A 15,703-nucleotide genomic window follows, 5' to 3' on the forward strand; every position below is an offset into this window, starting at 1 on the left:
TATTTCAGCAGTTTATAAACTGATAGCCTTGGAAATCATGAAGAAAAATGTAAGGATCATAAACAATAGTAAGGAAGATAATCTTTTTTTATTAATTTATTCATATTATATCTCAATTGTTAGCCCATCCCTTGTATCCTCCCATTCCTCCCTCCCTCCCGCTCCCCCCCTACTCCCCTCCCCTATGTCTGTGACAGAGAGGGACCTCCTCCCCCTTATATATGCTCTTAGGGTATCAAGTCTCTTCTTGGTAACTTGGTATCCTTCCTCTGAGTGCCACCAGGCCTCCCTATCAAGGGGCCTTGGTCAGAAATGGGGCCCCAAAGTTTGTATGAAAGTCAAACCTCACTCACCACTCAACAGTGGAGAATGTCCTGTCCATCGGCTAGGTCTGGGTAGGGGCTCGAAGTTTACTGCCTATATTTTCCTTAGTTGGTGCGATAGTTTGAGCAGGAAGGACCCTAGGACCCAGATCCACCTGTCATAACATTCTTCTTGCAGGTTTCCCGGGCCTTCTGGATCCTTCTATTTCCCCATTCTCCCATGCTTCTCTCACCTAAAGTCCCAATAGGATGTCCTCCTCTCTGACCCACTTTCCTGGTAAGTAAAGTCTTTCATGGGATATGCCCCTTGGGCTAATGTCTCAATATCAGTGGGTATATACCATTTGCCTCTTTTTGCTTCTGGGTGAACTCACTCATTATGATAATTTCTAGTTCAATCCATCTGTTTACAATTTTCGGGAATTCTTTGTTTTTAATAGCTGACTAGTATTCCATAGTGTAAGTGTACCACAGTTTCCCTATCCATTCTTCTACTGAGGGACACTTAGGCTGTTTCCATGTTCTGGCTATTATAAATAAGGCTGCTATGAACATGGTTGAGCAAATTTTCTTGTTGTGTGCTGGAGCATTTTCTGGGTATATTCCACGGAGTGGAATAGCTGGGTCTTGAGGAAGATGTATTCCCATTTTTCTGAGAAAGCACCAGATAGATTTCCAAAGTGGTTGTACTAGTTTACATTCCCACCAGCAATGAAGGAGTGTTCCTCTCTCTCCAAATCCTCGGCAACATGTGGTGTCACTTGAGTTTTTTATCTTAACCATTCTGATGGGTGTAATATGGAATCTCAATGTTGTTTTGATTTGCATTTCTCTGATGAGTAAAGAAGCCAAGCATTTCTTTAAGTGTCTCCCAGCCATTTATATTCCTCTGATGAGAATTGTCTGTTTAGTTCTGAGCCCCATATCTCAACTGGGTTATTTGGTATATTCTTTTTTCAATAGGGGTGCTATTAAAAAGTATTTAAAAAGCAATGAGTGCTTCCTAAAGTTGTTCCTGATGGGTGCTTTGAGGGTCTGTTAGATTACTGTTGGTTGTTATTGTTGGCATATAGGTGTTGTGTCTACATATATGTCTGCATAGCACATATGTACAATGCATGAGGAGGTCAGACATATATGTATTAATATACATATCCTCACAACTGTACTCACAGATGGTTCTTAGACACCTGTGTGTAGGTAAAGAAACCCAAGGCCTCTGCAAAAGCAACAAGTGCTCTTAACTGCTGAGCCATCTCTCCAGCCTTGAGTGTTCTTGAATAATAGCTATGGTTACACAATGCCGCAGATTTACTAAGTGGTACCAAGTTGCACATTTGAAAAGGTGAACTTTATAATATGTAAGTATATCTTGGTAAAAATCTGGATTAAAGAAACCATGGCATTCTATTTGTCTCACACAATTTTCCTTTGGTTTAAAATTTTACTAACTTTCATTAACATTATTAATCACCCACATTATTTGATCAATATATGTTTATTTTCCCTGATATAAAAATTCCAGAAAACAAACAGAACATCTCCTATCCAATTGTTTTTATGCCAATTAGCGTTAGTGTCATCTCTACTGTGCTAGAAACACTGGATTATAAACATTCTTCTCTGAGTGTGTCCATCTGTATATAATACAGGACAAATGCCAAATTCATCAGCAAGTACTTTATTTATTTAAAAGACGAGTTCAAGTATTTTCCACAGTGCCTCTAACACTTAGCCTTTCACCAAGAGCACTGAGGAGAAGCCATGCTTCCCCATAGATAGTAATAGTTCTCAGTTTTGACTCTCTATTGGATCTTACACTGTATTTTCTATGCTTAAATTGTGTGTCTCTGGCCACTAATGAGGCTTAGAATCTTTTCACACTTTTATTTTCTTCAGTGTTTTATGTTCTCTGAAATGATTATTTTTCTATTGGGTTTTATGTATTTTCATTATTGACTTTTAGGAGTTATTTAGTTATTTTGAATTATAATGCTTTTCAGAATTAAGTGCTGCAAATAAATTCTCATACTGGGCTTGTGTTTTTACTTACTTTATAGGATCACTTAAAAATCAGTGCTTCTTAAATTCAATACAGTCAGATATCAAAGTATCTCCTTCCGTAATTAATGCCTTTATGTTTCAGGAAACTATTCCTCAAAGCTCATAAAGATATTCAATCTCTATATCTTATATACTTTCTTCTCAAGGTTTAAAGATTTACTTTTCCTACTCAAGTCTTTATGTCAAGAACTAAATTGAATTCTGTATAAATTATAAGATGGATTGGCTAATTTTATTTTCTTTCAAGTGCCTAACCAATTGCCCTGTCACTGAGTTCTGAACAGCAAACTACAACACCTATCCTTTCACACATGAGGCTTGCCTACAGCCGTAAGACTTTAGGATTTTTCTTGCGTGCATAGCCAGTAAGTAAGTCATTCTCTGATCACATTCACTCACATTTTTCTCTACAATAATAGTAATATGATATACACATTGATTAATGAGCACTAACAAGTAACATGAATCTTCTAAAATGAGATATAAGTATAAAACACTGCTTTTGGAGGGCTTACCATAAAGATATTGAAAATATGGTTTCCTATTGTTATATTAGTTATATGTTGAAATAGCATTTAGATATAGATTGAGGTAGATATTATCACTAAAATCCCTATCACTTTTTTCTCCATTAATTTATTTATTTAATCACTTTACAGCCTGACCACACCCACCAAAATATGGACCACTTCACAAATTTGCATGCCATCCTTACACAGGGGCCGGGTTATTCTCTGTATCGTTCCAATTTTAGCAAATGTGCTGCCAAAGTGAACACTTAGTATCAATTTTTTAAAAATTATTCTAATGTCTAAGCTTCCCTCTGTAACTCAAATTGGATTTTGGGGTGTTTTTGGAGGGTTGGGCTATAGGCATGACGTTGTGGTTTGGCAGTTTTTGAAGCTGTTTTCTTCCCTCTTTCTTTCTTCTTTTTGCTTTCTCTTCATTTTTGCTTGTAGCAGTGCTGGACATCATCACATATAGAGCGCCCTATGGTTAGGCGAGCGCTTTACCACTGAGCTACAGGCCTAGGCCTCTCATTGCATTTCCATTGAATAGCACTATTACAAATTTATGATGTTTTAATATTAATATTAAGAGCAAAATCCCCCAAATTATTCCCCTTCAGGAATGCCTTACCTAGTCTGTGCTTTTTACTCTTTCATATAGACTTCGGGTTGACCCTGTAACATCGCATAAAAATGCTTTGTGGGGTTTTTTTATCAGAACAGCACTGGGACTATGGGTAAATTCAGAGAGATTTGATATCTTTGAAATATTAAAACTTTCTTTGACTATGATATATCGTCTTCATTTATGTAGGTCATTTTAAAGATTGTCTAATGAGGCTTAGCACTTTCAGGTAAAGGTTTTCTCTGTCTCCTTTTAGATTTTTTTTTTCTACATAACAAACTTTTATTGCTGTTAAAAATAATAGCTCTATAAAATTAAAGTTTTCTATAATGCTATTAATAACAAAAGCAATGCACACATACTGCAATTAATTAATATGGAGTGGAGAAGGAAGCTAGTCCATTCTGTGCCTGCTCCATGAACAGTCAGCCATCAGTGGTGGTTTGCTCTTTACCATCCAGTATTTTCTCTCCTGTTAGCATGCTAACACATACCCTGGGAATATCAGAACAATAATGAACTAATGCGTGAGGTGTGGACAGCACATAAGAAGAAGCCAATTAATGTGACCTAGCAAGAGCAATATTACAAAGCTGTGGGGTTTTTTAACCTTTGTCTTTTGTGGATACTGAAATGCGGGCGCTTTTGCATGCTGGTCTCAGTGTTTGCTATACTGCTCACTCTTATTATTTCAAGTTATCTATCTGTAGACACTGACAAACTTTCCTGAGCTATGAACTAATAGGGATTTATGACTAACAAGCTACGGGTACTGAGAGAGATAGAGTTGTCTAGGATCAATTCTAAGATTTATGCGTCGAGTCAGTAAGTATCAGCCATGTCAAAAGTGGGAGAGGAGCAAAGCTCAGAGGAGTTGCCGTCACAGGACGATTTCACAAACTTCCTTCACTCACTGTTCTTTAGTTCCCTCATTTGTGATAGACACATACTAATCATGCTCAACACGTGAAATTGCAATCCTTCTTGGCAGGGATCCATTTCTTCCTTTATAATCTTTCATTGTCACCAAAGTACCTAAAATCTAAACTTGTTAAGCATCACATGGCACTAGATACTGCACTTGATTAAACAAAGGGTTCAAATCCTGTTGTTCTAAGAACACCCATCAGAGTTCTGTATTTATGGTATGAACCATGAGGACTATGGATTTAACTTGTTAATATTAATTGATTGATTGATTGATTGATTGATTGATTGATTTTGAGACAGAGTCTCACTATGCAGCCACAACTGACCTGGAACTCTCTACTTAGACCAGGCTGGTCCCAAACCCACAGATCTAGCCTCTGCTTTCTGAGTGCTGGGATTAAAAATGTATGTCAGTCACCATATCCGGCTTACACTTAACTTGTGACCTGTGGAAACTGAGTCATAGCTCATCTATATTTATCTCCCAGCTCTTCTAAAGATAAGTTTCTAATGGACAAGCAACCTTTAGCTTTTGCAGTAAACATAAGAAAGAAGAATGTCTCCAATCTAAGGCCAACATCAGCATGGATCTCATGAAGTCATTAACCTTTTTTTACTAGACTGAAACTTCACCCCAATATTTGCTCTGATGGGAGCCTTCACTTCCAGTATATGACCTCTACGTGGCCACAAGTAACCCTGCACAGGAGCAAGTAGAGCCCCAAACTCCATCATTTTCAACTATTCAGATCATTCTTCTTTCTTGTTTACCATTCAGCTTCAAATTCCAAAGGCACCTTAGGTCTCCTGATGGACCGAGGTCTAAGAGATTCTTAGCCACTCAGCATTCCCTCCCACTCCTCCAACCCCCCATGGAATCATTGTGCCCCCAAATCCAGCCTGAACATTAGGCCTAAATAAGGTAACCCTCAATAGCTTCATCCCCTGGTGCTGGATGCCTCCAGGACAAGGCCTTTTCAGAAAGCATCACACTTAAGCCAGACCAGAGACTTTGTTCTCAGACAGCTGGAGCCCAGTGGTGAATACATTTTTTTCATCTACTTCCTACAGCAGGAATGTTCCAGCACAGTGGCAGCTCTCCATACCATTTCTATTTTGCAGCAGGAGGCTCTGGGAGTTTTTCTGCCCTTTTGTGTTTTACATTTCAATGGTTTTAACCTCACCTTCTGCAAACACAGGAGGCTTTAGGAAAGCAGGTGACATCAGCGAAAGTCTTTACCTTTCTACATGAGACACCCTACCAAACTGGCAACAAGGGACATGGTCCCCAGAGGGAGATTTTCATTAGTCAGTCCAGGAACACTTATGCAATCAAAGTCTGTGGGTCAGAGGACAGTGATTTCTGTCAATTATGTATTCTTTCTGGGTGCATGTGTGAGTCCCTCACCAGCATTTTACGACTTGGTTTACTATTGTTTTCCATTGTCTATAAATCACACCGCTCCTGAGGCTGGCACTCCACAGTTAGCGATTATATGGCTTTTAGACTGTGTTCCTTTGGCAAATCCAGATGTGCAGTGTCTCTTCTCAATGCCACACTCAGGAGTGTATGGGCAGAGGGTGCTTTCTGTATCATCCAATGGTGAAACAATTCCTGTCAGTTATAGAATGGCTTGCTTCTCTGGAAATCTCCATAATTTATATTTTTATAATTTTCACACTAAAAAGGTAGAGAAAATCTTGTTCTAATTTCAAAGGAGAGAAAAGTGGCGGCCACAGAGACAGGCCTATCCAAAGGCCCTCATCTGGTTAAATGGCAGGAGCATGGGACCCCTTGGCCCTTTTCATTCATTCAGTGGCATTTTTATTGTAACACACTGCTTCTCTGTCTCCTGATTGATTTGCCTGACAAACTTTGGTCCCTGGATGAATGATAAGGACCAAAGAGCAAGTTATTAAGAGCTGTGTGTCTGACTGACTAAGCTCAACAGAGCAGATGTTGCGTTACTCCAGACACCTACAGTGTCATTAAGAAAACAGGGCTTTACATCTGGAGCCACCAGAAAATCATATATAACCATAGCAATGGAATTGCTCATTGCAGTATGCTAGCTAATGAAACTGTGGGATTTTTAAGCAATGAGAGACCACAAGGAAGATGGTTCAGGACATTTTAAGCTGTTTTGAAAAAAAATGGAAAATGCTTGCAAAATCAGAGATGATACAGGTGGGCGGAGCATAGGAACATAGGTGAAAGAGAACCATCTTGAAAATCCAGGCTGATTTGCAGTGCTACTTTTAAGGTTTTATTCTCTAGATCATCTGGAAGGAATGAGCATACGGCTGTCTCCAGAAACCACTCCTTCAGCTGAGCCTTGCTTTCCACGTGGGATTCCACTGGGTGAGACACAGCCTGCAGAGGCCACAGGGGTCTAGCCTCCAGCCTTGCTGGACAGCTAAGGGATCACTTGCTTGTGTTCTGCTCAGCCAGCTGAACAGTGTACAGGGATGATTTATCTCCTCCCAAAATGTGCAAAATACTTCGGTGAAGCCAGTTTGCAATGGGAAATAATCTTTTCATCTAATGCATTTCCATTAACATCATTACTTAGAACAATCATTTGTTGGGGCTTCAGAGGATTAATCCTGGCATTTGAACCTAGTGTAAAGGATCCCTCTACATGGGTATTTTTGCAAAGAGAATTTAGGTGGAGATGCTAGAATATGGGGAAGGGAGATGGCTCAGTGGAAAAAGCACTTGCCATGCAAGTGTGAAGATGAGACTTCGGATTTTCCATCAGTAGTAGCCACCTATAATCTCAGCAGTAGGAGGCAGGGAGTGCTGGTGCTGATGGGGGCTCCTGAGGGTAAGCAGGCTAGCCACACAAGCAGGACTGGAACTGGCCAGAACTGAGTAGGTTTAGCAAGAGACCCTGCTTAATAAGTAAGGGGAAAGTGACTGAGGAAGACACTCAACTTCAATTTTGGACCTCCACACTTGCATGTAAAGATGTGCATTGGCATGTACATACATATGTGCACGTGCACCTGTATTCAGTGGTAGCAATTGTAGAGAGTTCATTCAAAAGACTGTACTAATGGGAGGGCAAGCAAGAGTAGACAGGTCTCAGTGGCCTTTTCCATGTCCTTCTGGAGAAAGTTACTCTTTCTCCCATCAAGCTCCAGTCTTCCCTCTAGTGGCCATTCTTTCTCTCACTTGCAATTCTTCCCCTTTCTTCTATCTCCTTCTAGACTGACCTTTTCATGGACCCTCTGTAAGGACAATTTTAAAACCTGATTTTCTCCCCTGAGCTCAGCAGCTGCAGAAAGAAATGGCGCAGGCTCTTTCAGATCCCAATATGACATCGCACATCACTCTAAAATATCTCACCGTTCTAAATTGTCTGTTAAACTGTAGGTTTTATAGGGCACCTTGAACAGCATTTTATAAGGCAATCTGTAGGCACTGCTATTAAAATTAATTGAGTTGTCATTAAAGGGGAAGTCTATGAAACAGAAGTCATCCTCCACATCTCTTGTTTCCAAAGGAGCTGACCACCTCTAGGCTTAGCATGTGTTTCAAAGTCCCAGCTCACACTGAAGCTGATGCTCTGCAGCAAAGAGCTGCCTTTAGCACAGCACACTGTCTTCAGCTCAGCATCCTGTACACACACCTGACTCGCTGGAATCTCTACATTCACAGTTGGTCTCAAATCCTAACAAGCCTGAAAGCCTACCTACATGGGAATTTTTCTTCTATTTTCTCTTTATTTTATTAAAGACGAGGGGCACCATAATGTCCAGACCTTTCTAAATTATACAGTGCTAGACAAATTGTCACCCATTTCCTGCCTATACTAACCAAATTCTAGGATCCTTTCTCATGGTTACTTTACTTTATTTCAACTGGTCCCTCTGAGAGGTCATTCTAGGATAGAAGGTCTTGATACCAGGCTACACCTGAGTTGAGGCTGCAGAGGGGAAGCTAGCCAGGAGGATGGAGAATCACCAGGACACTCCAAAAGACAGTGTAGCTAGGGGATGCCCAGTGAGGGAAGTTGGCTGGGAGGAACAAAGACCAAACATTGGCCTTGAAGCTTCTTAATGAACTAGGTTCAGTTCCCAAATCTTGATTAGTAGCTTAAATTGCACATTCCTTTCTGAGTCTTCTTTGTATAAAAGGTTCACTTCTCAGATTATCCTTAATACTTAAAAGCAACCTGCTTCTACAGCACACACCCTGGTTTAATGCTCAGTATCTTTCCATCCTCTTCACTCGGTGGAAAAGCCCTATCAGAAGCCTCACACCTCAACCAGCCTGGTTTCTGATCCACTAACACACACTGTCTTAACTCCTTTACAACCCACCACATGTAAATTTGCACAACTGACTGAGGCAAGCCCTCAGACATTTACAGGCACTAATGAATTTGTTTCACTTTTTGCCACAAAGACTATGGGCTGGGGGTTGGGGTCAACTATATTGCTACAGAAATAAGCTTCATTCCTAAGCCAAATTCTCCTGTTCCGTCATATTGACGTCATACCCATACCCTCATTGAGAGCTACTCGGCTGGCATCCTCCCTCTTACTCAGGTCTATCAGATGGGCAGCTACTGCAATCTCTTTCTAAGTTCCTCTAATAAATGCACTGGACTGAATACCATGACATCTCCCTTGCTTGTTTCTTGGGAATCCTAATCTGTCGCATCAGGGAAAACTTGGTACCGTCTCTTGCAGGAACTCCCAGCCAACAATCTCTGGGTGGCTCTGGTCACAGCGGAAATGAAGCAAGGCACAGATTATTTCATGCATGCCCCCTTGGAGATGACCCGCATCAGCATCATCACCCATTCCAACTCCTGGGGCCTGTCACACACAGATCAACTCAATCCAAGGCTCTGATGGCATTGCTCCTAGAATCTGTACTTATTGTACAAAACCACCACATAATCCTTATAGACAATGACATTGGCAAGCCACTCCCCTAACTGATAAGAACACTGCCACTTATGGTATCTAAATGATTTGAAAGCACAGGTTTCAATGAAGACATCAAAGGAAGCACCAGCTTGCCATTTTGCTAAAAGCCCCGCGTCCCAGGTGAGCTTTGTCAGAACAACCTTGAAATGCCAAGATGAAAAAAATGAAAGTTCCATTAGGCCCCATTTAGTAACTGCAGAATTACTGGGTACTTTTTTTTTTTTTTCAAGCCATTGAGTACAAATTATATTTTCTAGCATGTCAGCATTTTTCTAATTCAAATTTCCCGTAGGAATCTGTGTTGCTGTGGATACTGGGTAAATTCCATGGCCAGAAGCTAACATTTTTGGATGCAACAACTGATTTACAGAACTCACATATATTCACCAAGGGATAGAAGAACCATTTCATAGAACTGAATCTTGGAGTTCTTATGCAATTGGAAATGATATGGAGTGACATTCTCCTTTGAAATTAGAAAGTTCAAAGTGCCTTGCCTTTCCTACCTCAGACTCTGTTCCTAAATTAGCACTGTCTATGTACTTCTAACCCTCCTGTCTACTGCCATATCCTGAGCCTGGGATAAGCTGGGCTTTCCTCTGGGCTGCTTCAGCATCTCTCTTAACTTCTTTAAAGCTTGTAGTACGTTGGCCCAGTACGTTGGCGCTCTCTCTCTCTCTCTCTCTCTCTCTCTCTCTCTCTCTCTCTCTCTCTCTCTCTCTCTCTCTCTCTCTCTCTCTCTCTCTCTCAAATGAGAAATAATATGTGTATAGATTATATACATTATATGCTTATGTATATATGTATATAGAGATCATATATACGCATGTGTGTGTGCGTGCACACATATATATCAACATCCTTGGAAACAAACTGCATCTTGTTTCTCTTTGTACCTTGGCTAATACTGTCATCTTGATATCATTTAGAATTGCTGAAGAGACTGCTTCTGGGCATACCCTGGAGGGATTATCTAGATTATATCCATTGTAGTCTGAGGCTGACCCTAAGTGTGGTAGTGCTGTTCCATGGGTCAAGGCATCTTTCTGGACAAAAAGCAGGAAATTGAGTCCGAGTGTCTGTCACTCTTTGCTTCCTGACTTCAAATGGTGAGTAGCTGTCTCCTTACCCTCCTTTACTTCACTGCCATGATGGACTATACCCTTTGAACCCTAAGCCCAAGCTCTTTCTTGTTTACAGTGATTCCACTAGAATATCTTATCACAGTAACAGGAAGAGAAACCAATACAATAGGTGCACAGATCACATTAGTAAAAAAAAAAAAAAAAAACTTGTTGTGGAGCACACTGGGAGGTTGTGGAGGGAAGGATACTCTCATCACTAACTAGCAGTCTTTTGAGACCTTTTAAAATATTTCATCCCACTTAATTTTCCCCAATAAGATCCAGAATCACATACTTTTTTTTTCTCTTTTAAGAGATGAGATATGATACACAGAGGCCAAGTGACCTCCCTATGATTGCATGAGAGGAAAAAGAGAGAGCCACAAAGCCACCATGGGAGCATGGAAGTCTGACTCCAGTGGCTCTGATACTGGTAGGACATGTGCCACTCCTCACACTGGACCATGCATGTGTTTACTAAACATATTTCATGCATGCATGCAAATTCATTTGAACAAAAAAAAATACTGAATCAAGAAAATCCTTACCTCTGGGTGCACCTCTACCAGGCCAAGGAGTATGTTTTTGTTTCACTTAGTCTTTTCAGAAGCTCTCTATCTGTGATGCCGCCTAGGACCAATGTGGAAAGAACATGACAGCATAGAGGCTACGTGCTCGAGCAGGACATTCATTTCTAAGTGAGAGGAACTTAAATTTACACTGTGGCCCCAGAATAACAGATGCCAGTACAAGAATGGATATACATTTAATATATCAGCAGACATTTTATACCAGTTCAGTCTGTGAGGCGGAGATGCGTGAGATCAGCCAATCAATACGTGTTAAAAGTACAAAAAGCACATGTTTACCTTGGTACCACTCCAGCCACTAATTTAGAAGGAAAAGTCTATGAGAGGTCCCTACAGAATGCCGAGTCTTTCTTAGAATATAATAAGCCAGTAAATGTATATAGAGAAGCAGGAAACTAATACAAAATGTAAGTGTGTGTTTGCAGAATCTATATTAGTGATCAAAGTTCAATGCCTTAATCCCAAGCCACTGATAAGTATTCATCTGTAAAGATTTTAGTTGTATTTATTTGATTTTTTTCAGCTGCTAGAACCCCTCTGTAGCTTTTTCTTAAGCCTCTATCTCAGCTGTTATCCAATGTTATTGCTTCTCATCTTCCAATCTCCTCCATCCATCTTACCACCAAGTAGGTAGTGTCTGGTAAATTAAGCCCATTGATCAAACTCCTGGCTCATCCAATTTCACTGTGACCCTCTAAAGGCTAAATCACATTTACATCTGTCTGGTTGCTTTCAATATCTCCTGCCTCATTAGAGAAATACTTCCACAATGGCCACCTCAGCTTGCCTCAGTGCGACCTCACCCACCAGCTGGATTAAACTTCACCAACCTGCTCTTGTCTAGTTTTTATAGCAACACTGTTAAACTCTTACTCCTTCAAACTTCATTAACCCTCTTCCTCACATCCCACACAGAAAAACATCACAATGTTGACATATGTGCCAATCTAGTTGTGTTGTTTGGCACCTAGACATTGGCAAAAACACCTTCCTGTCTTCCCTTTCTTTTTCATTTTCAACCTGGTTTTTCAGCCAATGTCAAGCATAGTGTTTTGCATATGTTTAATAAACATATTTAATACAAGAATGCTAATTCATTTGAACAAAAAAAATACTGAGTCAAGAAAATTCTTAGCCTGAGTGTTCCACGTGCACCTTTACTAGTCCAAGCAATATGTCTTGGTTTCATTTAGTGCTTTCAAAGACCTTGGTCTTTTATTTCTTTTTGCACCCATGCCCCTTATTATATGACGCTGTGGCCCCTCTGATTAATAAATGACATTTATATCCCCCTCACTGCAACACACACACACACACACACACACACACACACACACACACACACACACACTTTGATTCTGTGTAAACTTTGCATTTGCTTTGACAGTTGATCCCAGTGGAAGTAACTGTGTGCTGGTTCTGAATGCGACTCCCCCAGTCTTTCCCGATTGTTCTCTTGGAATATACCCAGAAGATGCTCTACCACACAACAAGAACATTTGCTCAACCATGTTCATAGCAGCCTTATTCATAATAGCCAGAACATGGAAACAGCCTAAGTGTCCATCAGTAGAAGAATGGATAAGGAAACTGTGGTACATTTACACTATGGAATACTACTCAGCTATTAAAAACAAGGAACTCCCAAAATTTGTGGACAAATGGATTGAACTAGAAATTATCATAATGACTGAGTTAACCCAGAAGCAGAAAGAATCAAATGGTATATACTCACTTATATCTGCACACTATCCCAAGGGGCATGTCCCACAAAAGTCTTCACTTACCAGGAAAGTGGGACAGAGGGGAGGACATTCTACTGGGACTCTAGATGAGAGAAACATGGGAGAATGGCAAAGTAGAAGGATCCAGAGGATCCTAGAAACCTACAAGAAGAACATTATGATAGGCAGATTTGGGCCCAGGGGTCCCACTCAAACTATGGCACCAGCCAAGGACAATACAGGCAGTAAACTTCAAACCCCTACTCAGATCTAGCCAATGGACAGGACATTCTCCACAGTTGAGTAGAGAGTGGGGTCTGACTTTCACACGAACTCTGGTGCCCCATATTTGACCACATCCCCCGGATGGGGAGACCTGGTGGCACTCAGAGGAAGGATAGCAGGCTACCAAGAAGAGACTTGATACCCTATGAGCATATATAGGAGGAGGATGTCCCCCTCAGTCACAGTCATAGGGGAGGGGAGTAAGGGGAAAATGGAAGCGAGGGAGGAATGGGAGGATGCAAGGGATGGGATAACAATTAAGATGTAATATGAATAAATTAATAAAATATATAAATACAAAAAATAAAAAATAAAAATAAAAAGAAGAAGGGGAAAAAAGTAAGAACAAGATTGGCTACAGTGACTGGAGGAGGTAGAGACACATATACCATCATCCCATTGTCTGCCCAAGAGACAGGGAAACCCATAAAAAGACCACTCCCTAATTTACCTGCACATGTGAAGGTCAACTTGAGGCCAGAACTGAATCTAGCCAAAATCTCAAAGTAAACACATGATGGTTCTTAAAGTACACAAAGGCTAACAGTAATTTGTTCCATTTTAGGTAGCTAAGAGATGCAAGCTCCAGATTCTAACACTTAATTATTTTAATCCCCATCTTTATGACCTACAAATGTGGCCTCAGAGATGTAACTGTAGGCTCCAATCCTAGCAGGCTCCAACCATACTCTGGTATTGGGTAATTGGACAGACTCCAGCAACTCACACTGCTTTTACTACTGATGGTTTTCCCCTGGTTTGGTCAAACTTGAGAATTTTAATCTCATGTTAATACATCTGTGGCTGCTCAGGCAATTTGTTTGGATATAATTATGGCCATCTCCTAGGAAATTACTGCTACCTAAGTTATTACACATGCCCCTTGGAGACACTCATCTGGGCTTCTTGTTCAGTCGACTGTTCCATTGCCAGAGACCAACACACAATGCACTAAAGCATGTTCTACTTAAATTCTCCTGCCTTCCTGGCACAGTTCTTGCCACAAGTCCCCAGAACAAAGCGTAACCCCCAGAAAAGCAGAGGATGTATCTGGAGTCACCCTGTAGCAGGACTCTCAGACTGAGGAGGAGAGCACCCACCTAGATTCGAGGGCTCATTTTTCTTTATTCATACCATCTTGAGAAAATGCAACTATTTTGCTTTCATTGAATGATTTGCTTCATAGAAGAGTAAACAGAATATACAATTTTCAAGAATTAGAAATCTCCTATTTCTAGTGTCTTTGTTGTAGAAATTTCTGCACTAGGAAGACTATTTCCTCTTCTCCTTTTCCCTTCGAAGACTAATGATTTGTGGCCACAATAAAGTGGATAATGTGCAAAAAAAATACCTTTGTACCTTCATGTGGTGGCATACAAAGGGCAGAGCAAAAGAAAAAGGAGTCCACAGGAACAAGTAATATAGAGGAACACAGTCCATAGAGAACTAAAACAATAAGAAGACAGACCCCAAAAAGATCATTCCTTCTTCATTGCTGCTATAACCCATCATTCCAAGATGGTGTCAGGGTTAAGAAGTTCCTTTCCATTGGGGTCCTGTCACTTTATCATCCTGACTCATATTCCCACTTCCACATAGATCTGTCTTCTCTTTCACGAAGCCCCTTAAAAGCTGTAGACCCCATTCAGGGGTCCCCACAAACCTTAGCCATTTGGGAGATGATTTTAGTTGTGAATCTCAGCTAGTAGTCCCAATCAATAAAGAAAAGATGTACTTTTGGAGGGTGAAGCCAACTGACATGTAGACCGTGTTTTCCTCTCCTAGAACATTGCCGTCACGAATTGAAAGAAAAGGAGCAAAGGTAGTAAACATAGCCACTCCAAACCTCATGCTCCAAATTTGCTGCCTTCCTCTCCCTTTGGGAAATTGTGACTATAAATATAATTTGTGTGTTCTGATAGTTCCAAGCATTTCTACCCCTCCCCCCCCCCAGGAAGTGTGGAGTATAGACCTACCAGTGGCATCAGTATCATCTTGTGACGTGTCATAAAATATCCGCTGACTCAGAAATTCAAGAGGGTGGATCCTAGGTATGCATATTTCGATAAGTATTTGGGTAAATTTGACACATGCTAAAGTTTGCCAATATCCTCTATGAAATAAATACTCATAACCAGAATTACACACACACACACACACACACACACATATACATACATACATCATCCTACTTGGTGTATAAACAGGTAATTCTCATGTAGACCATTACCACTCAGATAAAATATCAATAAAACTGCATCTTTATTTCTCAAAAAAAGTATTAATTTTTATTTTATGTGTTTGTTTGCCTGAATGTATTTATGTGTCCCATATCTGTGCATTGTGCCTGGGAGAGGTCATCATAGCCCCAGAAACAGGAATTACAGGTGGCTATAAGCTGCCATGTTAGTGTTGGGAACCAAACCTAGGTCCTCTGCAAGCACCAAATGCTCTTAACCACCGGGCCATCTCTCTATGCCCTGTATTTGTATTCTTTAAATATCCCAGGACCTCCTGATAAAAAGTCCTGGTCTCCGTGGCACGGAGCTGTAAGACCACAGGTGAGTCTAAGCTAGGCTTGGAAG

At 40.6% G+C, this 15,703-nt stretch overlaps 1 protein-coding gene and 1 non-coding gene across 2 annotated transcripts in view; one reads left to right on the plus strand and one right to left on the minus strand.

The window, feature by feature from the left end:
* Positions 1-15,703, plus strand: part of Ldah (lipid droplet associated hydrolase) — an 868,625-nt gene that overhangs the window by 151,622 nt on the left and 701,300 nt on the right. The window lies entirely within an intron of this gene.
* Positions 3,062-3,165, minus strand: LOC127196919 (U6 spliceosomal RNA). Its single transcript, XR_007831574.1, has one exon. It is a non-coding gene; the product is annotated as a U6 spliceosomal RNA (small nuclear RNA).

The sequence above is a fragment of the Acomys russatus genome, chromosome 1 (assembly GCF_903995435.1).
Source record: "Acomys russatus chromosome 1, mAcoRus1.1, whole genome shotgun sequence".
Classification (NCBI taxonomy): domain Eukaryota; kingdom Metazoa; phylum Chordata; class Mammalia; order Rodentia; family Muridae; genus Acomys; species Acomys russatus.